Genomic DNA, 21,635 nt, shown 5'->3' with positions numbered 1-21,635 from the left:
TAGCCTCAGAAGTGACCAAGAGGAAATGCTCCTGAAAGTATGTCAAGTTGTGACTGAGAATATTTGTGGACCTCCAAAATGTTTAGAGTTTCTGCAGACCTCTTTGAAGCATTGTCCGATATTTAGAAGGACGTTCACAGATATAACTACAGTTTTTTCCAACTAGAGGATATTTGAGCTTGTTGAAAAAGACAAAAGACTTGTCTCACAGTGTGGCAGATAGGTTGCTCAATCAAAACATAAATTATGTACTGTCCATGTTATAAGAAGTGCATTAAATCCAAATGCAATAGTAAAAGGCCAAACAAGGCATTGATCATGTTTGTAGTGTCAAACCTATCTGCCAAACCTTAAATCAGTCACTAAGCCCAGAGGCAGAAATCAGGACGGAACTAAGGAGCTATAATAATCCCCAAACATGTCATGAGTCCGGTTGCTACTACTTTTAAATTTCTCCAAAAACAAAGCTTTTTCCACTGTAACCAAAGGCGTCAGCAGGAGTTATTCCAGTAGCTCCCAGCATTAAGAGGAGATCTGCGTATATAGATTGCAACAGTGCCCAGCTCAAGGGTTTCAAATGCCATTTTAGAGACTAAATTATAAGGTTGAAAAATGTAACTGGGATTAATCTGCTTGGTGTATCTGACCCTCATTCCATCATGGCTGGACGAAAATCACATCTTGAAGCCAGCATATTTTGTCAATACTTATCATTTGCACTTCAAGACATTTCCACTATTTTTGACATGCTTTTTTAGGTATTATCAAATCTGGTTTGGCTAATTAGATTATGTCCATTCCAATTCATCCAATGCGTTGAATTATTTTAGACAATTTTATTGTTTTGACTTTATTACTGTTTGGTATTGCAACATTGTATTCACAGTTCTTGTAAGTTGAGACTGTCTTCTCTGTATCATATTTATCAGGGGTTTAGGCTCAAAATTATTTAGCCACTTTAGCGTTCAACCTGACAAGTTAGAGTTAATATTATTTTCATAGATTAACAGCCTACTCAAAATAATAACTCAATTGATTGGGATCAACCAAATGTATTGCGTCTAATATTTTGACACAAATTTTTCTCTTTTCAGTTTCTGGTTGACAGAATGAAATCCAAAAATATGATTTTATGATAGTTCTCAAGAGATGATGTATACAACCCATCCCAATTCAAAGACCATATAGAGAAAATAAGGTTCCACAAAAATACAAAAATTCACTCAATTAGGAAAAATGTCCAATTTCATAGACTAGGTAAAAAAACATTAGACTAAACATTAGACTTACTTCTGCTGCCTAGAGGAGCAATAAGAAAGAGATGTAAACATTTAGACATAGATTATCATCATGAAAATAAACAAATAAGTCAAACTTTAGAAAATGCTGAATTATTCATGTAATTTATATGTTAACAAAAATATTGAAATACCACTCTCATTTAGAAATCTCTTAGGAGTCACTCAAAAGTTCAATATGTACAATTTCAGACAATGAATTAAAAGGTAAACTTACTGGTGTTGTCTGAAAGAGAGAAGAAAGTGATGTTAAATATTAGATATATCATTTACAATCATTAGAACTTAAAAAAATTAAACTCAAAATGTGTGAAAACAACAAAAATGCTACTTTACTTGATAGCAAGATATATCAAAATTACAATTCTCATTTAGGAGCAACCAAACTATACTTTACAATTGAATTGATTCAGACACAATTGGGCTTGATAGGAACAAGTGGACATCTATCTGAATATGAGTGTAGCAAGTGCTATTTAAACTTCACTATAGATAATAAAGTACATTTGTTTGGAGTCTTTTATGCTTGTCCATCCACTAATTTTCACAACTATATAGCAGATAAATAATGTTTTGTATTAGGTGTGTTCATTTTCTTCTCTGTTACTTTGAAATATTAATGTAATACTGATGTAAAATACCAATGAAGTATGTGGTAAACAAAATGAAATATGACATATTTATTGTAATGCATCAGAGCTATAGTTTTGTAAAACGCCTGGAATGTAGGGGCTCAAAGACCCCAAGCATTATCTTTGGCTACAAGGACAAAACATGTTGCAAGAGTCTTTTTCCTGATCTGTCTAGATGACTTGTCACAACTGGGCCTGAACTTAATCATGCTGTGAACCTCTGCCGGAGTGGGTGCTGCATTCTAAGTGCTGTCCCTAAGTTCCTGTTAGCCTCAGAAGTGACCAAAAGGAGATGCTCCTGAAAGCATGCAAAGTTGTGACTGAGAATATTTTTGAACCTCCAAAATGTTTCGAGTTTCTGCAGACCTCTTTGAAGCATTGTCCGATATTTAGAAGGACGTTTACAGATATAACTACAGTTTTTTCCAACTAGAGGATATTTGAGCTTGTTGAAAAAGACAAAAGACTTGTCTCACAGTGTGGCAGATAGGTTGCTCAATCAAAACATAAATGATGTACTGTCCATGTTATAAGAAGTGCATTAAATCCAAATGCAATAGTAATAGGCCAAACAAGGCATTGATCATGTTTGTAGTGTCAAACCTATCTGCCAAACCTTAAATCAGGCACTAAGCCCAGAGGCAGAAATCAGGACGGAACTAAGGAGCTATAATAATCCCCAAACATGTCATGAGTCCGGTTGCTACTACTTTTAAATTTCTCGAAAAACAAAGCTTTTTCCACTGTAACCAAAGGCGTCAGCAGGAGTTATTCCAGCAGCTCCCAGCATTAAGAGGACATCTGCGTATATAGATTGCAACAGTGCCCAGCTCAAGGGTTTCAAATGCCATTTCAGAGACTTAATTATAAGTTGAAAAATGTAACTGGGATTAATCTGCTTGGTGTATCTGACCCTCATTCCATCATGGCTGGACGAAAATCACATCTTGAAGCCAGCATATTTTGCCAATACTTATCATTTGCACTTCAAGACATTTCCAATATTTTTGACATGCATTTTTAGGTATTATCAAATCTGGTTTGGCTAATTAGATTATGTCCATTCCAATTCACCCAATGCGTTGAATTATTTTAGACAATTTTATTGTTTTGACTTTATTACTGTTTGGTATTGCACCATTGTATTCACAGTTCTTGTAAGTTGAGGCTGTCCTCTCTGTATCATATTTATCAGGAGTTTAGGCTCAAAATTATTTAGCCACTTTAGCGTTCACCCTGACAAGTTAGAGTTAATATTATTTTCATAGATTAACAGCATACTCAAAATAATAACTCACTTGATTGGGATCAACCAAATGTATTGCGTCTAATATTTTGCAACAAATTTTTGTATTTTCAGTTTCTGGTTGACAGAATGAAATTCAAAAATATGATTTTATGATAGTTCTCAAGAGATGATGTATACAACCCATCACAATTCAAAGACCACATAGAGAAAATAAGGTTCCACAAAAATACAAACATTCACTCAATTAGGAAAAATGTCCAATTTCATAGACTAGGTAAAAAAACATTAGACTTACTTCTGCTGCCTAGAGGAGCAATAAGAAAGAGATGTAAACATTTAGACATAGATTATCATCATGAAAATAAACAAATAAGTCAAACTTTAGAAAATGCAGAATTATTCATGTAATTTATATGTTAACAAAAATATTGAAATACCACTCTCATTTAGAAATCTCTTAGCAGTCACTCAAAAGTTCAATATGTACAATTTCAGACAATGAATTAAAAGGTAAACTTACTGGTGTTGTCTGAAAGAGAGAAGAAAGTGATGTTAAATATTAGATATATCATTTACAATCATTAGAACTTAAAAAAATTAAACTCAAAATGGGTGAAAACAACAGAAATGCTACTTTACATGATAGCAAGATATATCAAAATTACAATTCTCATTTAGGAGCAACCAAACTATACTTTACAATTGAATTGATTCAGACACAATTGGGCTTGATAGGAACAAGTGCACATCTATCTGAATATGAGTGTAGCAAGTGCTATTTAAACTTCACTATAGCTAACAAAGTACATTTGTTTGGAGTCTTTTATGCTTGTCCATCCACTAATTTTCACAACTACATAGCAGATAAATAATGTTTTGTATTAGGTGTGTTTATTTTCTTATCTGTTACTTTGAAATATTAATGTAATACTGATTTAAAATACCAATGAAGTATGTGGTAAACAAAATGAAATATGACATATTTATTGTAATGCATCAGAGCTATAGTTTTGTAAAACGCCTGGAATGTAGGGGCTCAAAGACCCCAAGCATTATCTTTGGCTCCAAGGACAAAACATGTTGCAAGAGTCTTTTTCCTGATCTGTCTAGGTGACTTGTCACAACTGGGCCTGAACTTAATCATGCTGTGAACCTCTGCTGGAGTGGGTGCTGCATTCTAAGTGCTGTCCCTAAGTTCCTGTTAGCCTCAGAAGTGACCAAGAGGAGATGCTCCTGAAAGTATGCAAAGTTGTGACTGAGAATATTTTTGAACCTCCAAAATGTTTAGAGTTTCTGCAGACCTCTTTGAAGCATTGTCCGATATTTAGAAGGACGTTCACAGATATAACTACAGTTTTTTCCAACTAGAGGATATTTGAGCTTGTTAAAAAAGACAAAAGACTTGTCTCACAGTGTGGCAGATAGGTTGCTCAATCAAAACAAAAATGATGTACTGTCCATGTTATAAGAAGTGCATTAAATCCAAATGCAATAGTAATAGGCCAAACAAGGCATTGATCATGTTTGTAGTGTCAAACCTATCTGCCAAACCTTAAATCAGGCACTAAGCCCAGAGGCAGAAATCAGGACGGAACTAAGGAGCTATAATAATCCCCAAACATGTCATGAGTCCGGTTGCTACTACTTTTAAATTTGTCCAAAAACAAAGCTTTTTCCACTGTAACCAAAGGCGTCAGCAGGAGTTATTCCAGCAGCTCCCAGCATTAGGAGGACATCTGCGTATATAGATTGCAACAGTGCCCAGCTCAAGGGTTTCAAATGCCATTTCAGAGACTTAATTATAAGGTTGAAAAATGTAACTGGGATTAATCTGCTTGGTGTATCTGACCCTCATTCCATCATGGCTGGACGAAAATCACATCTTGAAGCCAGCATATTTTGCCAATACTTATCATTTGCACTTCAAGACATTTCCAATATTTTTGACATGCATTTTTAGGTATTATCAAATCTGGTTTGGCTAATTAGATTATGTCCATTCCAATTCACCCAATGCGTTGAATTATTTTAGACAATTTTATTGTTTTGACTTTATTACTGTTAGGTATTGCACCATTGTATTCACAGTTCTTGTAAGTTGAGGCTGTCTTCTCTGTATCATATTTATCAGGAGTTTAGGCTCAAAATTATTTAGCCACTTTAGCGTTCACCCTGACAAGTTAGAGTTAATATTATTTTCATAGATTAACAGCCTACTCAAAATAATAACTCACTTGATTGGGATCAACCAAATGTATTGCGTCTAATATTTTGCAACAAATTTTTGTCTTTTCAGTTTCTGGTTGACAGAATGAAATCCAAAAATATGATTTTATGATAGTTCTCAAGAGATGATGTATACAACCCATCACAATTCAAAGACCACATAGAGAAAATAAGGTTCCACAAAAATACAAAAATTCACTCAATTAGGAAAAATGTCCAATTTCATAGACTAGGTAAAAAAACATTAGACTTACTTCTGCTGCCTAGAGGAGCAATAAGAAAGAGATGTAAACATTTAGACATAGATTATCATCATGAAAATAAACAAATAAGTCAAACTTTAGAAAATGCTGAATTATTCATGTAATTTATATGTTAACAAAAATATTGAAATACCACTCTCATTTAGAAATCTCTTAGCAGTTACTCAAAAGTTCAATATGTACAATTTCAGACAATGAATTAAAAGGTAAACTTACTGGTGTTGTCTGAAAGAGAGAAGAAAGTGATGTTAAATATTAGATATATCATTTACAATCATTAGAACTTAAAAAAATTAAACTCAAAATGTGTGAAAACAACAGAAATGCTACTTTACATGATAGCAAGATATATCAAAATTACAATTCTCATTTAGGAGCAACCAAACTATACTTTACAATTGAATTGATTCAGACACAATTGGGCTTGATAGGAACAAGTGCACATCTATCTGAATATGAGTGTAGCAAGAGCTATTTAAACTTCACTATAGCTAACAAAGTACATTTGTTTGGAGTCTTTTATGCTTGTCCATCCACTAATTTTCACAACTACATAGCAGATAAATAATGTTTTGTATTAGGTGTGTTTATTTTCTTCTCTGTTACTTTGAAATATTAATGTAATACTGATGTAAAATACCAATGAAGTATGTGGTAAACAAAATGAAATATGACATATTTATTGTAATGCATCAGAGCTATAGTTTTGTAAAACGCCTGGAATGTAGAGGCTCAAAGACCCCAAGCATTATCTTTGGCTACAAGGACAAAACATGTTGCAAGAGTCTTTTTCCTGATCTGTCTAGGTGACTTGTCACAACTGGGCCTGAACTTAATCATGCTGTGAACCTCTGCTGGAGTGGGTGCTGCATTCTAAGTGCTGTCCCTAAGTTCCTGTTAGCCTCAGAAGTGACCAAGATGAGATGCTCCTGAAAGTATGCAAAGTTGTGACTGAGAATATTTTTGAACCTCCAAAATGTTTAGAGTTTCTGCAGACCTCTTTTAAGCATTGTCCGATATTTAGAAGGACGTTTACAGATATAACTACAGTTTTTTCCAACTAGAGGATATTTGAGCTTGTTGAAAAAGACAAAAGACTTGTCTCACAGTGTGGCAGATAGGTTGCTAAATCAAAACATAAATTATGTACTGTCCATGTTATAAGAAGTGCATTAAATCCAAATGCAATAGTAATAGGCCAAACAAGGCATTGATCATGTTTGTAGAGTCAAACCTATCTGCCAAACCTTAAATCAGGCACTAAGCCCACAGGCAGAAATCAGGACGGAACTAAGGAGCTATAATAATCCCCAAACATGTCATGAGTCCGGTTGCTACTACTTTTAAATTGCTCCAAAAACAAAGCTTTTTCCACTGTAACCAAAGGCGTCAGCAGGAGTTATTCCAGCAGCTCCCAACATTAAGAGGACATCTGCGTATATAGATTGCAACAGTGCCCAGCTCAAGAGTTTCAAATGCCATTTCAGAGACTAAATTATAAGGTTGAAAAATGTAACTGGGATTAATCTGCTTGGTGTATCTGACCCTCATTCCATCATGGCTGGACGAAAATCACATCTTGAAGCCAGCATATGTTGCCAATACTTATCATTTGCACTTCAAGACATTTCCAATATTTTTGACATGCATTTTTAGGTATTATCAAATCTGGTTTGGCTAATTAGATTATGTCCATTCCAATTCACTCAATGCATTGAATTATTTTAGACAATTTTATTGTTTTGACTTTATTACTGTTTGGTATTGCAACATTGTATTCACAGTTCTTGTAAGTTGAGACTGTCTTCTCTGTATCAAATTTATCAGGGGTTTAGGCTCAAAATTATTTAGCCACTTTAGCGTTCACCCTGACAAGTTAGAGTTAATATTATTTTCATAGATTAACAGCCTACTCAAAATAATAACTCACTTGATTGGGATCAACCAAATGTATTGAGTCTAATATTTTGACACAAATTTTTGTATTTTCAGTTTCTGGTTGACAGAATGAAATCCAAAAATATGATTTTATGATAGTTCTCAAGAGATGATGTATACAACCCATCACAATTCAAAGACCATATAGAGAAAAAAAGGTTCCACAAAAATACAAAAATTCACTCAATTAGGAAAAATGTCCAATTTCATAGACTAGGTAAAAAAACATTCGACTTACTTCTGCTGCCTAGAGGAGCGATAAGAAAGAGATGTAAACATTTAGACATAGATTATCATCATGAAAATAAACAAATAAGTCAAACTTTAGAAAATGCAGAATTATTCATGTAATTTATATATTAACAACAAATATTGAAATACCACTCTCATTTAGAAATCTCTTAGGAGTCACTCAAAAGTTCAATATGTACAATTTCAGAAACTGAATTAAAAGGTAAACTTACTGGTGTTGTCTGAAAGAGAGAAGAAAGTGATGTTAAATATTAGATATATCATTTACAATCATTAGAACTTAAAAAAATAAACTCAAAATGTGTGACAACAACAGAAATGCTCCTTTACATGATAGCAAGATATATCAAAATTACAATTCTCATTTAGGAGCAACCAAACGATACTTTACAATTGAATTGATTCAGACACAATTGGGCTTGATAGGAACAAGTGCACATCTATCTGAATATGAGTGTAGCAAGTGCTATTTAAACTTCACTATAGATAATAAAGTACATTTGTTTGGAGTATTTTATGCTTGTCCATCCACTAATTTTCACAACTATATAGCAGATAAATAATGTTTTGTATTAGGTGTGTTCATTTTCTTCTCTGTTACTTTGAAATATTAATGTAATACTGATGTAAAATACCAATGAAGTATGTGGTAAACAAAATGAAATATGACATATTTATTGTAATGCATCAGAGCTATAGTTTTTTAAAAAGCCTGGAATGTAGGGGCTCAAAGACCCCAAGCATTATCTTTGGCTACAAGGACAAAACATGTTGCAAGAGTCTTTTTCCTGATCTGTCTAGGTGACTTGTCACAACTGGGCCTGAACTGAATCATGCTGTGAACCTCTGCTGGAGTGGGTGCTGCATTCTAAGTGCAGTCCCTAAGTTCCTGTTAGCCTCAGAAGTGACCAAGAGGAGATGCTCCTGAAAGTATGCAAAGTTGTGACTGAGAATATTTTTGGACCTCCAAAATGTTTAGAGTTTCTGCAGACCTCTTTGAAGCATTGTCCGATATTTAGAAGGACGTTCACAGATATAACTACAGTTTTTTCCAACTAGAGGATATTTGAGCTTGTTGAAAAAGACAAAAGACTTGTCTCACAGTGTGGCAGATAGGTTGCTCAATCAAAACATAAATTATGTACTGTCCATGTTATAAGAAGTGCATTAAATCCAAATTCAATAGTAATAGGCCAAACAAGGCATTGATCATGTTTGTAGTGTCAAACCTATCTGCCAAACCTTAAATCAGGCACTAAGCCAAGAGGCAGAAATCAGGACGGAACTAAGGAGCTATAATAATCCCCAAACATGCCATGAGTCCAGTTGCTACTACTTTTAAATTGCTCCAAAAACAAAGCTTTTTCCACTGTAACCAAAGGCGTCAGCAGGAGTTATTCCAGCAGCTCCCAGCATTAGGAGGACATCTGCGTATATAGATTGCAACAGTGCCCAGCTCAAGGGTTTCAAATGCCATTTCAGAGACTAAATTATAAGGTTGAAAAATGTAACTGGGATTAATATGCTTGGTGTATCTGACCCTCATTCCATCATGGCTGGACGAAAATCACATCTTGAAGCCAGCATATTTTGCCAATACTTATCATTTGCACTTCAAGACATTTCCAATATTTTTGACATGCATTTTTAGGTATTATCAAATCTGGTTTGGCTAATTAGATTATGTCCATTCCAATTCACCCAATGCGTTGAATTATTTTAGACAATTTTATTGTTTTGACTTTATTACTGTTTGGTATTGCACCATTGTATTCACAGTTCTTGTAAGTTGAGGCTGTCTTCTCTGTATCATATTTATCAGGGGTTTAGGCTCAAAATTATTTAGCCACTTTAGCGTTCACCCTGACAAATTAGAGTTAATAATATTTTCATAGATTAACAGCCTACTCAAAATAATAACTCACTTGATTGGGATCAACCAAATGTATTGCGCCTAATATTTTGACACAAATTTTTGTCTTTTCAGTTTCTGGTTGACAGAATGAAATCCAAAAATATGATTTTATGATAGTTCTCAAGAGATGATGTATACAACCCATCACAATTCAAAGACCACATAGAGAAAATAAGGTTCCACAAAAATACAGAAATTCACTCAATTAGGAAAAATGTCCAATTTCATAGACTCGGTAAAAAACATTAGACTTACTTCTGCTGCCTAGAGGAGCAATAAGAAAGAGATGTAAACATTTAGACATAGATTATCATCATGAAAATAAACAAATAAGTCAAACTTTAGAAAATGCAGAATTATTCATGTAATTTATATGTTAACAAAAAATATTGAAATACCACTCTCATTTACAAATCTCTTAGGAGTCACTCAAAAGTTCAATATGTACAATTTCAGACACTGAATTAAAAGGTAAACTTACTGGTGTTGTCTGAAAGAGAGAAGAAAGTGATGTTAAATATTAGATATATCATTTACAATCATTAGAACTTAAAAAAATTAAACTCAAAATGTGTGAAAACAACAGAAATGCTACTTTACATGATAGCAAGATATATCAAAATTACAATTCTCATTTAGGAGCAACCAAACTATACTTTACAATTGAATTGATTCAGACACAATTGGGCTTGATAGGAACAAGTGCACATCTATCTGAATATGAGTGTAGCGAGTGCTATTTAAGCTTCACTATAGATAATAAAGTACATTTGTTTGGAGTCTTTTATGCTTGTCCATCCACTAATTTTCACAACTATATAGCAGATAAATAATGTTTTGTATTAGGTGTGTTCATTTTCTTCTCTGTTACTTTGAAATATTAATGTAATACTGATGTGAAATACCAATGAAGTATGTGGTAAACAAAATGAAATATGACATATTTATTGTAATGCATCAGAGCTATAGTTTTTTTAAAAGCCTGGAATGTAGGGGCTCAAAGACCCCAAGCATTATCTTTGGCTACAAGGACAAAACATGTTGCAAGAGTCTTTTTCCTGATCTGTCTAGGTGACTTCTCACAACTGGGCCTGAACTGAATCATGCTGTGAACCTCTGCTGGAGTGGGTGCTGCATTGTAAGTGCTGTCCCTAAGTTCCTGTTAGCCTCAGAAGTGACCAAGAGGAGATGCTCCTGAAAGTATGCAAAGTTGTGACTGAGAATATTTTTGGACCTCCAAAATGTTTAGAGTTTCTGCAGACCTCTTTGAAGCATTGCTCGATATTTAGAAAGTCTTTCACAGATATAACTACAGGTTTTTCCAACTAGAGGATATTTGAGATTGTTGAAAAAGACAAAAGGCTTTTCTCACAGTGTGGCAGATAGGTTGCTCAATCAAAACATAAATTATGTACTGTTCATGTTATAAGAAGGGCATTAAATCCAAATGAAATTGTAATAGGCCAAACAAGGCATTGATCATGTTTGTAGTGTCAAACCTATCTGCCAAACCTTAAATCAGGCACTAAGCCCAGAGGCAGAAATCAGGACGGAACTAAGGAGCTATAATAATCCCCAAACATGTCATGAGTCCGGTTGCTACTACTTTTAAATTTCTCCAAAAACAAAGCTTTTTCCACTGTAACCAAAGGCGTCAGCAGGAGTTATTCCAGCAGCTCCCAGCATTAAGAGGACATCTGCGTATACAGATTGCAACAGTGCACAGCTCAAGGGTTTCAAATACCATTTCAGAGACTAAATTATAAAGTTGAAAAATGTAACTAGGATTAGTCTGCTTGGTGTATCTGACCCTCATTCCATCATGGCTGGACGAAAATCACATCTTGAAGCCAGCATATTTTGCCAATACTTATCATTTGCACTTCAAGACATTTCCAATATTTTTGACATGCATTTTTAGGTATTATCAAATCTGGTTTGGCTAATTAGATTATGTCCATTCCAATTCACCCAATGCGTTGAATTATTTTAGACAATTTTATTGTTTTGACTTTATTACTGTTTGGTATTGCACCATTGTATTCACAGTTCTTGTAAGTTGAGGCTGTCTTCTCTGTATCATATTTATCAGGGGTTTAGGCTCAAAATTATTTAGCCACTTTAGCGTTCACCCTGACAAGTTAGAGTTAATATTATTTTCATAGATTAACAGCCTGCTCAAAATAACAACTCACTTGATTGGGATCAACCAAATGTATTGCGTCTAATATTTTGACACAAATGTTTGTCTTTTCAGTTTCTGGTTGACAGAATGAAATCCAAAAATATGATTTTATGATAGTTCTCAAGAGATGATGTATACAACCCATCACAATTCAAAGATCACATAGAGAAAATAAGGTTCCACAAAAATACAGAAATTCACTCAATTAGGAAAAATGTCCTATTTCATAGACTAGGTAAAAAAAACATTAGACTTACTTCTGCTGCCTAGAGGAGCAATAAGAAAGAGATGTAAACATTTAGACATAGATTATCATCATGAAAATAAACAAATAAGTCAAACTTTAGAAAATGCAGAATTATTCATGTAATTTATATGTTAACAAAAAATATTGAAATACCACTCTCATTTAGAAATTTCTTAGGAGTCACTCAAAAGTTCAATATGTACAATTTCAGACACTGAATTAAAAGGTAAACTTACTGGTGTTGTCTGAAAGAGAGAAGAAAGTGATGTTAAATATTAGATATATCATTTACAATCATTAGAACTTAAAAAAATTCAACTCAAAACGTGTGAAAACAACAGAAATGCTACTTTACATGATAGCAAGGTATATCAAAATTACAATTCTCATTTAGGAGCAACCAAACTTTACTTTACAATTGAATTGATTCAGACACAATTGGGCTTGATAGGAACAAGTGCACATCTATCTGAATATGAGTGTAGCAAGTGCTATTTAAGCTTCACTATAGATAATAAAGTACATTTGTTTGGAGTCTTTGATGATTGTCCATCCACTAATTTTCACAACTAAATAGCAGATAAATAATGTTTTGTATTAGGTGTGTTCATTTTCTTCTCTGTTACTTTGAAATATTAATGTAATACTGATGTAAAATACCAATGAAGTATGTGGTAAACAAAATGAAATATGACATATTTATTGTAATGCATCAGAGCTATAGTTTTTTTAAAAGCCTGGAATGTAGGGGCTCAAAGACCCCAAGCATTATCTTTGGCTACAAGGACAAAACATGTTGCAAGAGTCTTTTTCCTGATCTGTCTAGGTGACTTGTCACAACTGGGCCTGAACTGAATCATGCTGTGAACCTCTGCTGGAGTGGGTGCTGCATTCTAAGTGCTGTCCCTAAGTTCCTGTTAGCCTCAGAAGTGACCAAGAGGAGATGCTCCTGAAAGTATGCAAAGTTGTGACTGAGAATATTTTTGGACCTCCAAAATGTTTAGAGTTTCTGCAGACCTCTTTGAAGCATTGTCCGATATTTAGAAGGACGTTCACAGATATAACTACAGTTTTTTCCAACTAGAGGATATTTGAGCTTGTTGAAAAAGACAAAAGACTTGTCTCACAGTGTGGCAGATAGGTTGCTCAATCAAAACATAAATTATGTACTGTCCATGTTATAAGAAGTGCATTAAATCCAAATGCAATAGTAAAAGGCCAAACAAGGCATTGATCATGTTTGTAGTGTCAAACCTATCTGCCAAACCTTAAATCAGGCACTAAGCCCAGAGGCAGAAATCAGGACGGAACTAAGGAGCTATAATAATCCCCAAACATGTCATGAGTCCGGTTGCTACTACTTTTAAATTTCTCCAAAAACAAAGCTTTTTCCACTGTAACCAAAGGCGTCAGCAGGAGTTATTCCAGCAGCTCCCAGCATTAAGAGGACATCTGTGTATATAGATTGCAACAGTGCCCAGCTCAAGGGCTTCAAATGCCATTTCAGAGACTAAATTATAAGGTTGAAAAATGTAACTGGGATTAATCTGCTTGGTGTATCTGACCCTCATTCCATCATGGCTGGACGAAAATCACATCTTGAAGCCAGCATATTTTGCCAATACTTATCATTTGCACTTCAAGACATTTCCAATATTTTTGACATGCATTTTTAGGTATTATCAAATCTGGTTTGGCTAATTAGATTATGTCCATTCCAATTCACCCAATGCGTTGAATTATTTTAGACAATTTTATTGTTTTGACTTTATTACTGTTTGGTATTGCAACATTGTATTCACAGTTCTTGTAAGTTGAGACTGTCTTCTCTGTATCATATTTATCAGGGGTTTAGGCTCAAAATTAATTAGCCACTTTAGCGTTCACCCTGATAGGTTGGAGTTAATATTATTTTCATAGATTAACAGCCTACTCAAAATATTAACTCACTTGATTGGGATCAACCAAATGTATTGCGTCTAATATTTTGACACAAATTTTTGTCTTTTCAGTTTCTGGTTGACAGAATGAAATCCAAAAATATGATTTTATGATAGTTCTCAAGAGATGATGTATACAACCCATCACAATTCAAAGACCACATAGAGAAAATAGGGTTCCACAAAAATACAAAAATTCACTCAATTAGGAAAAATGTCCAATTTCATAGACTAGGTAAAAAAACATTAGACTTACTTCTGCTGCCTAGAGGAGCAATAAGAAAGAGATGTAAACATTTAGACATAGATTATCATCATGAAAATAAACAAATAAGTCAAACTTTAGAACATGCAGAATTATTCATGTAATTTATATGTTAACAAAAAATATTGAAATACCACTCTCATTTAGAAATCTATTAGGAGTCACTCAAAAGTTCAATATGTACAATTTCAGACACTGAATTAAAAGGTAAACTTACTGGTGTTGTCTGAAAGAGAGAAGAAAGTGATGTTAAATATTAGATATATCATTTACAATCATTAGAACTTAAAAAAATTCAACTCAAAACGTGTGAAAACAACAGAAATGCTACTTTACATGATAGCAAGATATATCAAAATTACAATTCTCATTTAGGAGCAACCAAACTTTACTTTACAATTGAATTGATTCAGACACAATTGGGCTTGATAGGAACAAGTGCACATCTATCTGAATATGAGTGTAGCAAGTGCTATTTAGGCTTCACTATAGATAATAAAGTACATTTGTTTGGAGTCTTTTATGATTGTCCATCCACTAATTTTCACAACTAAATAGCAGATAAATAATGTTTTGTATTAGGTGTGTTCATTTTCTTCTCTGTTACTTTGAAATATTAATGTAATACTGATGTAAAATACCAATGAAGTATGTGGTAAACAAAATGAAATATGACATATTTATTGTAATGCATCAGAGCTATAGTTTTTTTTAAAAGCCTGGAATGTAGGGGCTCAAAGACCCCAAGCATTATCTTTGGCTACAAGGACAAAACATGTTGCAAGAGTCTTTTTCCTGATCTGTCTAGGTGACTTGTCACAACTGGGCCTGAACTGAATCATGCTGTGAACCTCTGCTGGAGTGGGTGCTGCATTCTAAGTGCTGTCCCTAAGTTCCTGTTAGCCTCAGAAGTGACCAAGAGGAGATGCTCCTGAAAGTATGCAAAGTTGTGACTGAGAATATTTTTGGACCTCCAAAATGTTTAGAGTTTCTGCAGACCTCTTTGAAGCATTGTCCGATATTTAGAAGGACGTTCACAGATATAACTACAGTTTTTTCCAACTAGAGGATATTTGAGCTTGTTGAAAAAGACAAAAGACTTGTCTCACAGTGTGGCAGATAGGTTGCTCAATCAAAACATAAATTATGTACTGTCCATGTTATAAGAAGTGCATTAAATCCAAATGCAATAGTAAAAGGCCAAACAAGGCATTGATCATGTTTGTAGTGTCAAACCTATCTGCCAAACCTTAAATCAGGCACTAAGCCCAGAGGCAGAAATCAGGACGGAACTAAGGAGCTATAATAATCCCCAAACATGTCATGAGTCCGGTTGCTACTACTTTTAAATTTCTCCAAAAACAAAGCTTTTTTCCACTGTAACCAAAGGCGTCAGCTGGAGTTATTCCAGCAGCTCCCAGCATTAAGAGGACATCTGTGTATATAGATTGCAACAGTGCCCAGCTCAAGGGCTTCAAATGCCATTTCAGAGACTAAATTATAAGGTTGAAAAATGTAACTGGGATTAATCTGCTTGGTGTATCTGACCCTCATTCCATCATGGCTGGACGAAAATCACATCTTGAAGCCAGCATATTTTGCCAATACTTATCATTTGCACTTCAAGACATTTCCAATATTTTTGACATGCATTTTTAGGTATTATCAAATCTGGTTTGGCTAATTAGATTATGTCCATTCCAATTCACCCAATGCGTTGAATTATTTTAGACAATTTTATTGTTTTGACTTTATTACTGTTTGGTATTGCAACATTGTATTCACAGTTCTTGTAAGTTGAGACTGTCTTCTCTGTATCATATTTATCAGGGGTTTAGGCTCAAAATTAATTAGCCACTTTAGCGTTCACCCTGATAGGTTGGAGTTAATATTATTTTCATAGATTAACAGCCTACTCAAAATATTAACTCACTTGATTGGGATCAACCAAATGTATTGCGTCTAATATTTTGACACAAATGTTTGTCTTTTCAGTTTCTGGTTGACAGAATGAAATCCAAAAATATGATTTTATGATAGTTTTCAAGAGATGATGTATACAACCCATCACAATTCAAAGACCACATAGAGAAAATAAGGTTCCACAAAAATACAAAAATTCACTCAATTAGGAAAAATGTCCAATTTCATAGACTATGTAAAAAAACATTAGACTTACTTCTGCTGCCTAGAGGAGCAATAAGAAAGAGATGTAAACATTTAGACATAGATTATCATCATGAAAATAAACAAATAAGTCAAACTTTAGAACATGCAGAATTATTCATGTAATTTATATGTTAACAAAAAATATTGAAATACCACTCTCATTTAGAAATCTATTAGGAGTCACTCAAAAGTTCAATATGTACAATTTCAGACACTGAATTAAAAGGTAAACTTACTGGTGTTGTCTGAAAGAGAGAAGAAAGTGATGTTAAATATTAGATATATCATTTACAATCATTAGAACTTAAAAAAATTAAACTCAAAATGTGTGAAAACAACAGAAATGCTACTTTACATGATAGCAAGATATATCAAAATTACAATTCTCATTTAGGAGCAACCAAACTATACTTTACAATTGAATTGATTCAGACACAATTGGGCTTGATAGGAACAAGTGCACATCTATCTGAATATGAGTGTAGCGAGTGCTATTTAAGCTTCACTATAGATAATAAAGTACATTTGTTTGGAGTCTTTTATGCTTGTCCATCCACTAATTTTCACAACTATATAGCAGATAAATAATGTTTTGTATTAGGTGTGTTCATTTTCTTCTCTGTTACTTTGAAATATTAATGTAATACTGATGTGAAATACCAATGAAGTATGTGGTAAACAAAATGAAATATGACATATTTATTGTAATGCATCAGAGCTATAGTTTTTTTAAAAGCCTGGAATGTAGGGGCTCAAAGACCCCAAGCATTATCTTTGGCTACAAGGACAAAACATGTTGCAAGAGTCTTTTTCCTGATCTGTCTAGGTGACTTCTCACAACTGGGCCTGAACTGAATCATGCTGTGAACCTCTGCTGGAGTGGGTGCTGCATTGTAAGTGCTGTCCCTAAGTTCCTGTTAGCCTCAGAAGTGACCAAGAGGAGATGCTCCTGAAAGTATGCAAAGTTGTGACTGAGAATATTTTTGGACCTCCAAAAAGTTTAGAGTTTCTGCAGACCTCTTTGAAGCATTGCTCGATATTTAGAAAGTCTTTCACAGATATAACTACAGGTTTTTCCAACTAGAGGATATTTGAGATTGTTGAAAAAGACAAAAGGCTTTTCTCACAGTGTGGCAGATAGGTTGCTCAATCAAAACATAAATTATGTACTGTTCATGTTATAAGAAGGGCATTAAATCCAAATGAAATTGTAATAGGCCAAACAAGGCATTGATCATGTTTGTAGTGTCAAACCTATCTGCCAAACCTTAAATCAGGCACTAAGCCCAGAGGCAGAAATCAGGACGGAACTAAGGAGCTATAATAATCCCCAAACATGTCATGAGTCCGGTTGCTACTACTTTTAAATTTCTCCAAAAACAAAGCTTTTTCCACTGTAACCAAAGGCGTCAGCAGGAGTTATTCCAGCAGCTCCCAGCATTAAGAGGACATCTGCGTATACAGATTGCAACAGTGCACAGCTCAAGGGTTTCAAATACCATTTCAGAGACTAAATTATAAAGTTGAAAAATGTAACTAGGATTAGTCTGCTTGGTGTATCTGACCCTCATTCCATCATGGCTGGACGAAAATCACATCTTGAAGCCAGCATATTTTGCCAATACTTATCATTTGCACTTCAAGACATTTCCAATATTTTTGACATGCATTTTTAGGTATTATCAAATCTGGTTTGGCTAATTAGATTATGTCTATTCCAATTCACCCAATGCGTTGAATTATTTTAGACAATTTTATTGTTTTGACTTTATTACTGTTTGGTATTGCACCATTGTATTCACAGTTCTTGTAAGTTGAGGCTGTCTTCTCTGTATCATATTTATCAGGGGTTTAGGCTCAAAATTATTTAGCCACTTTAGCGTTCACCCTGACAAGTTAGAGTTAATATTATTTTCATAGATTAACAGCCTGCTCAAAATAACAACTCACTTGATTGGGATCAACCAAATGTATTGCGTCTAATATTTTGACACAAATGTTTGTCTTTTCAGTTTCGGGTTGACAGAATGAAATCCAAAAATATGATTTTATGATAGTTCTCAAGAGATGATGTATACAACCCATCACAATTCAAAGATCACATAGAGAAAATAAGGTTCCACAAAAATACAGAAATTCACTCAATTAGGAAAAATGTCCTATTTCATAGACTAGGTAAAAAAAACATTAGACTTACTTCTGCTGCCTAGAGGAGCAATAAGAAAGAGATGTAAACATTTAGACATAGATTATCATCATGAAAATAAACAAATAAGTCAAACTTTAGAAAATGCAGAATTATTCATGTAATTTATATGTTAACAAAAAATATTGAAATACCACTCTCATTTAGAAATTTCTTAGGAGTCACTCAAAAGTTCAATATGTACAATTTCAGACACTGAATTAAAAGGTAAACTTACTGGTGTTGTCTGAAAGAGAGAAGAAAGTGATGTTAAATATTAGATATATCATTTACAATCATTAGAACTTAAAAAAATTCAACTCAAAACGTGTGAAAACAACAGAAATGCTACTTTACATGATAGCAAGGTATATCAAAATTACAATTCTCATTTAGGAGCAACCAAACTTTACTTTACAATTGAATTGATTCAGACACAATTGGGCTTGATAGGAACAAGTGCACATCTATCTGAATATGAGTGTAGCAAGTGCTATTTAAGCTTCACTATAGATAATAAAGTACATTTGTTTGGAGTCTTTTATGATTGTCCATCCACTAATTTTCACAACTAAATAGCAGATAAATAATGTTTTGTATTAGGTGTGTTCATTTTCTTCTCTGTTACTTTGAAATATTAATGTAATACTGATGTAAAATACCAATGAAGTATGTGGTAAACAAAATGAAATATGACATATTTATTGTAATGCATCAGAGCTATAGTTTTTTTAAAAGCCTGGAATGTAGGGGCTCAAAGACCCCAAGCATTATCTTTGGCTACAAGGACAAAACATGTTGCAAGAGTCTTTTTCCTGATCTGTCTAGGTGACTTGTCACAACTGGGCCTGAACTGAATCATGCTGTGAACCTCTGCTGGAGTGGGTGCTGCATTCTAAGTGCTGTCCCTAAGTTCCTGTTAGCCTCAGAAGTGACCAAGAGGAGATGCTCCTGAAAGTATGCAAAGTTGTGACTGAGAATATTTTTGGACCTCCAAAATGTTTAGAGTTTCTGCAGACCTCTTTGAAGCATTGTCCGATATTTAGAAGGACGTTCACAGATATAACTACAGTTTTTTCCAACTAGAGGATATTTGAGCTTGTTGAAAAAGACAAAAGACTTGTCTCACAGTGTGGCAGATAGGTTGCTCAATCAAAACATAAATTATGTACTGTCCATGTTATAAGAAGTGCATTAAATCCAAATGCAATAGTAAAAGGCCAAACAAGGCATTGATCATGTTTGTAGTGTCAAACCTATCTGCCAAACCTTAAATCAGGCACTAAGCCCAGAGGCAGAAATCAGGACGGAACTAAGGAGCTATAATAATCCCCAAACATGTCATGAGTCCGGTTGCTACTACTTTTAAATTTCTCCAAAAACAAAGCTTTTTCCACTGTAACCAAAGGCGTCAGCAGGAGTTATTCCAGCAGCTCCCAGCATTAAGAGGACATCTGTGTATATAGATTGCAACAGTGCCCAGCTCAAGGGCTTCAAATGCCATTTCAGAGACTAAATTATAAGGTTGAAAAATGTAACTGGGATTAATCTGCTTGGTGTATCTGACCCTCATTCCATCATGGCTGGACGAAAATCACATCTTGAAGCCAGCATATTTTGCCAATACTTATCATTTGCACTTCAAGACATTTCCAATATTTTTGACATGCATTTTTAGGTATTATCAAATCTGGTTTGGCTAATTAGATTATGTCCATTCCAATTCACCCAATGCGTTGAATTATTTTAGACAATTTTATTGTTTTGACTTTATTACTGTTTGGTATTGCAACATTGTATTCACAGTTCTTGTAAGTTGAGACTGTCTTCTCTGTATCATATTTATCAGGGGTTTAGGCTCAAAATTAATTAGCCACTTTAGCGTTCACCCTGATAGGTTGGAGTTAATATTATTTTCATAGATTAACAGCCTACTCAAAATATTAACTCACTTGATTGGGATCAACCAAATGTATTGTGTCTAATATTTTGACACAAATTTTTGTCTTTTCAGTTTCTGGTTGACAGAATGAAATCCAAAAATATGATTTTATGATAGTTCTCAAGAGATGATGTATACAACCCATCACAATTCAAAGACCACATAGAGAAAATAAGGTTCCACAAAAATACAAAAATTCACTCAATTAGGAAAAATGTCCAATTTCATAGACTAGGTAAAAAAACATTAGACTTACTTCTGCTGCCTAGAGGAGCAATAAGAAAGAGATGTAAACATTTAGACATAGATTATCATCATGAAAATAAACAAATAAGTCAAACTTTAGAACATGCAGAATTATTCATGTAATGTATATGTTAACAAAAATATTGAAATACCACTCTCATTTAGAAATCTATTAGGAGTCACTCAAAAGTTCAATATGTACAATTTCAGACACTGAATTAAAAGGTAAACTTACTGGTGTTGTCTGAAAGAGAGAAGAAAGTGATGTTAAATATTAGATATATCATTTACAATCATTAGAACTTAAAAAAATTCAACTCAAAATGTGTGAAAACAACAGAAATGCTACTTTACATGATAGCAAGATATATCAAAATTACAATTCTCATTTAGGAGCAACCAAACTTTACTTTACAATTGAATTGATTCAGACACAATTGGGCTTGATAGGAACAAGTGCACATCTATCTGAATATGAGTGTAGCAAGTGCTATTTAGGCTTCACTATAGATAATAAAGTACATTTGTTTGGAGTCTTTTATGATTGTCCATCCACTAATTTTCACAACTAAATAGCAGATAAATAATGTTTTGTATTAGGTGTGTTCATTTTCTTCTCTGTTACTTTGAAATATTAATGTAATACTGATGTAAAATACCAATGAAGTATGTGGTAAACAAAA

The sequence above is a fragment of the Triturus cristatus genome, chromosome 7 (assembly GCF_964204655.1).
Source record: "Triturus cristatus chromosome 7, aTriCri1.1, whole genome shotgun sequence".
Taxonomy (NCBI): Eukaryota; Metazoa; Chordata; class Amphibia; order Caudata; family Salamandridae; genus Triturus; species Triturus cristatus.
Note: the sequence above shows the minus strand (reverse complement) of the source record.